Below are 6028 nucleotides of genomic sequence, written 5' to 3' on the forward strand. Positions count from 1 at the left end.
GTGCCTAACGCTGTTTAGAGAGTCCCGTTGTGAATGTTCGCCTACAGCCCAAACAGAATATGAAATCCCCACTGAACTGGGGTGTATATATCAAAATCTTCACGCTACTAAAAAAATGTGTAAGATGTAAACATGTTGCCCAAGAGTGATCGCCATAAGGAAGGTGGAAGAATGAGGCCTCCATGAAGCAAAGGTGATAAGAAATCGTACAAACTGGTCATAAGATTGATTTTTATATTTAATACTGTCATAACAATTTGGGAGTGACTTTATCTTTGTCTTAAAGCATGTTGGCATTGATGCCCGTTTATATTGATTATCCCATTTTTTGACAACTCCTTAACTTAAGGCACGTTGTATTTCTTAGCCATGTCATTTTAGTCATCAGCAAATGGTTAATGGTTATTGTAAAAGCTTTTGTTTTGAATAAATGTGCCACTGTGGGCTCTGCTAGAAACTCATTTTTAAGTGAATAAAGGACACAGTCTTGTTGTTTTCTATGTTAGTTTATTAAAGACATCTTTATCTCTTAGAAATGATGATGATTCATTATTTAGGAGGTGCTTTTCCTTTTGCTTGTTCTTGGCCTTTTCCATGCCCATGTCCATGTTCCTGGGGTTTTCCTTTCCCTTGTTCTTGGCCTTTTCCTTGCCCATGTCCATGTTCTTGGGCTTTTCCTTTCCCTTGTTCTTGGCCTTTTCCCTGTTAACAACCATGAGAAAAAATGAAAACATTTTTTGAAACTCACTTTGCAGCAAACTCAAAAGTTGCATTTTTGCCGTGGTTGGGTACCAAGCTTGTTTTTAAGGGAATCGGTGATCTCTCGTGAATTGGCGTTCCCCACAAATCTCACTCTCACAAATCTCACCTTCCATGAATTGTTTTGGCATTTTTTGCCCTTAGGATTTTATGCACAGCACGGCCAGCGCTGATGGGTTGAAGATGGAGGGCCCATTTCTGCTAGTTTTTACTGCTATTTAAATTATATCTAAGTAAGGGGGTTCAGGGGTACAGAGAGAAATGTGACAACAGCTTGCAAAGACACTCAGAGAAAAGCAGTTTTGTCTGAGCGGTGACACTCAAACTGCTATGGAGCATTTAATGTGTGAAATGGAAACCTAGCCCCAGCAACAAAGCTAAACAGATTTATTTTGTGTGACTTGTGAAATATTTTATAGAGAAACCAAAAAGATTCAAATGGGAAGTATCGACTTATTTTGTAAGAGAAAATTTGAATTGATGATTTCAGAGTGAGTAAAGTACTTAAAAAAGGTATCCCAACCATAGGAAGAGAAAATGACAAAGTAGCATCAACCAGTAAAGCAAAACAGCAGAAAGTACACAAGTGAAAGTTTTCTTTCACAATCTGATCCTTTTCCTGGAGCTTGCTTTTTAGAGAGGAAGGTTGCTTTGTTAGGACAAGTTTGTCATGCTGTTTGTCACAGGTGTGAAACAATGTAAGCAAAATTAATTCACTCACCTGGGCTTTGGCTGTATTTGAAAAAAAAAAACATACAAACAACACAAATCAAAATTCGTAACTTAAAAAATACTAGACAGAATATAAGAAGCAGAAGACTCAGCAAATGTGTTAAATAATGTGTTAAATAATTTTGCAGAACGACAGTATAGACAATGCTGCCTCTCAGAGGGAGCTGAAGTTATATTAAATAAAGAGCACACTGTTCTTAAATCAAACACTGAAATGATTTTGAACAAGAATTTAACATATAGCTACATTTGCACAACTATACCCATCTGTCTAATTGAAGAGTAGAAAAATGCAAATAAAACAAATGAGCTGTGCACAAGTGCAGTGAACATACATGCAGCAGTAGCACAGTTCTTCAGCCTAATTACTACATGTCAATGATCTCGATATAAACAAATATCTGAATCAGAGACTTACGGTCGCTCATTTTGCCTTGTTTAGAAGTGCAGTAAAAAGTTTTCACCTGGAAAAGACAAAAGTAGAAGAAAATTAAGTGTTAAACTTTTACTGCAATCAATCTTCACAAGCAATCAACATTGTCAGTTACATACCCGATGCAGAAAGCAGAGTAATTTGTGTCTGACGTCTGTTTTCACAGCTGTATTTATAGGGCAGAGTTTGAGATGAAGAATGAGGATGTTTTAGTGTGGGGCAGGGTGTAACCTGTAAATTACAGGTTGGCTTTTGTTCTGCTCTGAAACACCAAACCTGGCGGATACAACCACCGTCTCTGCAGCAAATGTGCTGCACAGAAAACAAATCCAAATCAAGTTCCAACGTTTTTATTAGAAAAAATACTTACATGGTAGTTTGCTTAATATTATGGTGTTGTTTTTATCTGCAAATGGTCAGTATAGTAAAAGTATTTGCAAAAGGCACAACTTTTAAGTAAGCTGTCATTTTCTTAGACTTAGAGCAAGACTTTAGTGCTAAAGACTAACTAAAGAGCCTCACAAAGACAGCAAAACAAAAATTGTGATGTGTGTGCAGTTGTTTGAAAAAGCCTCGGGCCAACCTTCATTTCTTATAATTTGCTTTCCAAGAAGCCAGACTTTCTTGGAAGCAGTCTTGAGCAATAGAGATCCAGGCTTTGTGACAGCCTTTTTCTTCTTCTTCTTCTTCTTCTTCTTCTTTTTTTTTTTGAAGATTAACTTATTTTAAGAAGAATATTTTGTAGTTTGTTAGGCCACTTAACACTATGAATCATTCAAGCAGAGCAAAGGTAGTTAAGGGATTATCTGGCGTTATGTCTACACGCAACAGCCACACCAAAATCTTTACAGGCAACCTACAAAAAAAACAAATCAAAAACCCCAAACTATATATAAACTTTATATTTTATTCATGTATTTATTGTATATATTACATCTCACTGTTTGCATATTTAAGTTTACCATTCCCATCCTATACACGTCCTTATTTAATATCAAGAAACGTATTCCTTTATGTTTCAGTTTTTCTTTTTTCTTTTATTTATATTATTTACTGTGTATGCTGTTAGGACTTTTAATTACTCAGTAAAAAGGAGTAATTTTGCACCAACTAGGTGATTTCTCAGAGCTATCAAATTTATCATATAACGGCACTGTTTGCAGTTTGACCCTAAAATTGAGAAAACTGGAAAAGGGGTGGGCAAAACAATAAATGTCAGGCCTGATACTATCCACAGCACTACAGTATTTGAAAGTCATGTCTTTAAAACGCCGTAAAGAAATAAGCAAATAAGAGATGCATCTGGTCCTTCAATCAATCCATCTAATGTTCACTGAAGTCTCATAAAGCCTCATGAAATGGTCTCAGTGTAAAGTTGGCTGTTAAGCAGCTAATCTTAAGGAAGGGAAACGGAGAAAAGGCTGGGCCGTGTCCCAGATTACTCAAGAACTGGCCTGAAAATCAGTGGCAACAGGTCTTATTGAGTGATGAATCCAAATTTGAAATATGTTGTTCAAATCATAATCAATATATAAGAGAGGAGGAGGACAGGAGGGAGGTACAAGTGGTTTTGGTGGATTTTTTTTTTTTTTTTTTTTTTTTTTTTTTTTTTACTTATATACAGTATTTGCATGTATAATTGCATGTTTAAATAAGTCACCCAACATGTTTCCCATTTTCTTAGGGAAATATAATATATAGCCTGTCAAGATTTTTGCACAGCACTGTTAGTGTGCCACTCCCAGTACACACAAGATGTGTCTGGCTCCAGTTGTGGCCTGAAAAACCATCCAGAACTGAAGCTAGAAAACTGGTTTTGTGTCTCTCTGTCTCACTCCTCCTCCTTCAAGCCACTGCAGTTAATTAAATGGGATGTTTTAAACCTGTATTTTGTTATTTGTTTTGGTTTTAATAGATGTGACCAATCTATTTTCCGTTGCTGGGTTGGGTTCGAAGGAGGACACCAAATCCTACAGTCTAAATGGTTTCTTTTCTTTTTGTGCAGCCAACTGACTTGTCTTTGGTTATTTGGTGTTGATGTTGGTTTGTGGGTTGTTCGTTTTTTTGTTTATCAACAGTGAAAAAAGAAGAAGAAGTAGGTTTGACTGATTTTAGTTATTTTAGACAGCTTTTGTGGAAAGCCCTTCTGATTATATTCATTAATGAATATTCAGTACAGTATATTCAGTACAGTAGTGTATGCTCAACACTTCTTTAGATGCTCCTTTTCACTTTCCAAAGTGCATTGGTTCTTTCTCATAATCTGGAATTAATAATGTCTAAACCAACTGAGTACAGTGAGACAGGGTGTTGTTTGAAAAGTTTAGTCTAGTACTTGGGAGCGCAAAAAGAATTGCCAAAACACGTTGCTTTGTCCATTCTTGTTCATAATACCACCCTCAATCTCTGGCTTGTTACATCCCTGGTGTGAAACATCACATCAGGTGATTAAAAGAGACAAATATCTCGTGACTTAGGTGATGTCAGAAGAGTTTTGAACAACACACCCAAAGTTCTTAGAAATCTAAGTGATCTGTTCTCGAATGTTCTAGCCTGTGGGCATGTCTGTTCCATCGCAACATGCAGGAACTTGAACGTTTGATGCAAACATCTTACTGCCCTGAAAATGTTACAGTACTGGTTAAAGAGAAAAAACAACAACAACAACAACAAAAAACGTTAATGAAAATCTCAAATAAAATTTTATGTATTGACATCCCAGTACTGTTTTTTTTTCTCCAGAAGAAAAGGCAGTGGTGCGTCCGTAGAGGACTACTGTCAGTGAAAAGAAATTATGAAATAAACAGATGAAAGTGGAAATAAGACAAAAGCACATGAAAACTGAACGACTCTTAAAAATGCAGTTTTTTATATTTATTTTATCAATGGTAATAGTAATTTATATTTCTTTATTATTTATTTTGTTGTTTATATTTATAAACGTTTGTTTTCCCAATACTTTTCATAGCGTGCTTGGTTTTTGTTTACCTTAAACATTTCTCATAAAAAAGTGTCTCGGTTAAATAACCTGCATCTCATTTCTTTTGATATGACAGGTCTTATGGAATGAGCTTTAAGACCTCAAGAGTCTACAATACATATTGATTTTGATTATATATAGAAAAGCACATCTGAAATGCAAAAGTGAGGTCTGAGGTGAAACTATAGTGTGATTATTACAATCCCCATATACCAGTATCATTTCCTAAATGTTGCCAATGCAAGGGTCCAAAGCAATGCAATTTTTAAAATCCCCATGTATCATTCTCTATATGCCTTTATGTTATCAATCCATATAAGAGCAGTAAGAAATACAGTGGGATGCAAAGGTTTGGGCAACCTTGTTAATAGTCATTATTTTCCTGTATAAATCATTGGTTGTTACAATAAAAAATGTCAGTTAAATAGATCATATAGGAGACACACACAGTGATATTTGAGAAGTGAAATGAAGTTTATTGGATTTACAGAAAGTGTGCAATAATTGTTTAAACAAAATCAGGCAGGTGCATTAATTTGGGCACTGTTGCCATTTTATTGATTCCAAAACCTTTAGAACTAATTATTGGAACTCAAACTGGCTTGGTAAGCTCAGTGACCCCTGACCTACATACACAGGTGAATCTAATAATAAGAAAGAGTATTTAAGGGGGTCAATTGTAAGTTTCCCTCCCCTTTTAATTTTCTCTGACGAGTAGCAACATGGGGGTCTCAAAACAACTCTCAAATGATCTGAAGACAAAGATTGTTCACCATCATGGTTTAGGGGAAGGATACAGAAAGCTGTCTCAGAGATTTAAGCTGTCTGTTTCCACAGTTAGGAACATATTGAGAAAATGGAAGACCACAGGCTCAGTTCAAGTTAAGGCTTGAAGTGGCAGACCAAGAAAAATCTCGGATAGACAGAAGCGACGAATGGTGAGAACAGTCAGAGTCAACCCACAGACCAGCACCAAAGACCTACAACATCATCTTGCAGCAGATGGAGTCACTGTGCATCGTTCTACCATTCGGCGCACTTTACACAAGGAGATGCTGTATGAGAGAGTGATGCAGGGGACGCCTGTTCACCGCCCACAGCACAAACAGAGCCGCTTGAGGTAT

At 36.3% G+C, this 6028-nt stretch overlaps 1 long non-coding RNA gene across 1 annotated transcript; it reads right to left on the reverse strand.

Annotated features, from left to right (window-relative positions):
- Positions 1-487: 487 nt before the first annotated feature.
- LOC100709706 (uncharacterized) lies at positions 488-2309 on the reverse strand. The gene is made up of 5 exons (XR_266365.4): positions 2295-2309; positions 2044-2155; positions 1910-1955; positions 1481-1491; positions 488-702 (listed from the first exon to the last, which is right to left on the reverse strand). It is a non-coding gene; the product is annotated as an uncharacterized LOC100709706 (long non-coding RNA).
- Between the last annotated feature and the right edge of the window lie 3719 nt (positions 2310-6028).

This window comes from Oreochromis niloticus, linkage group LG19, assembly GCF_001858045.2.
Source record: "Oreochromis niloticus isolate F11D_XX linkage group LG19, O_niloticus_UMD_NMBU, whole genome shotgun sequence".
Taxonomy (NCBI): Eukaryota; Metazoa; Chordata; class Actinopteri; order Cichliformes; family Cichlidae; genus Oreochromis; species Oreochromis niloticus.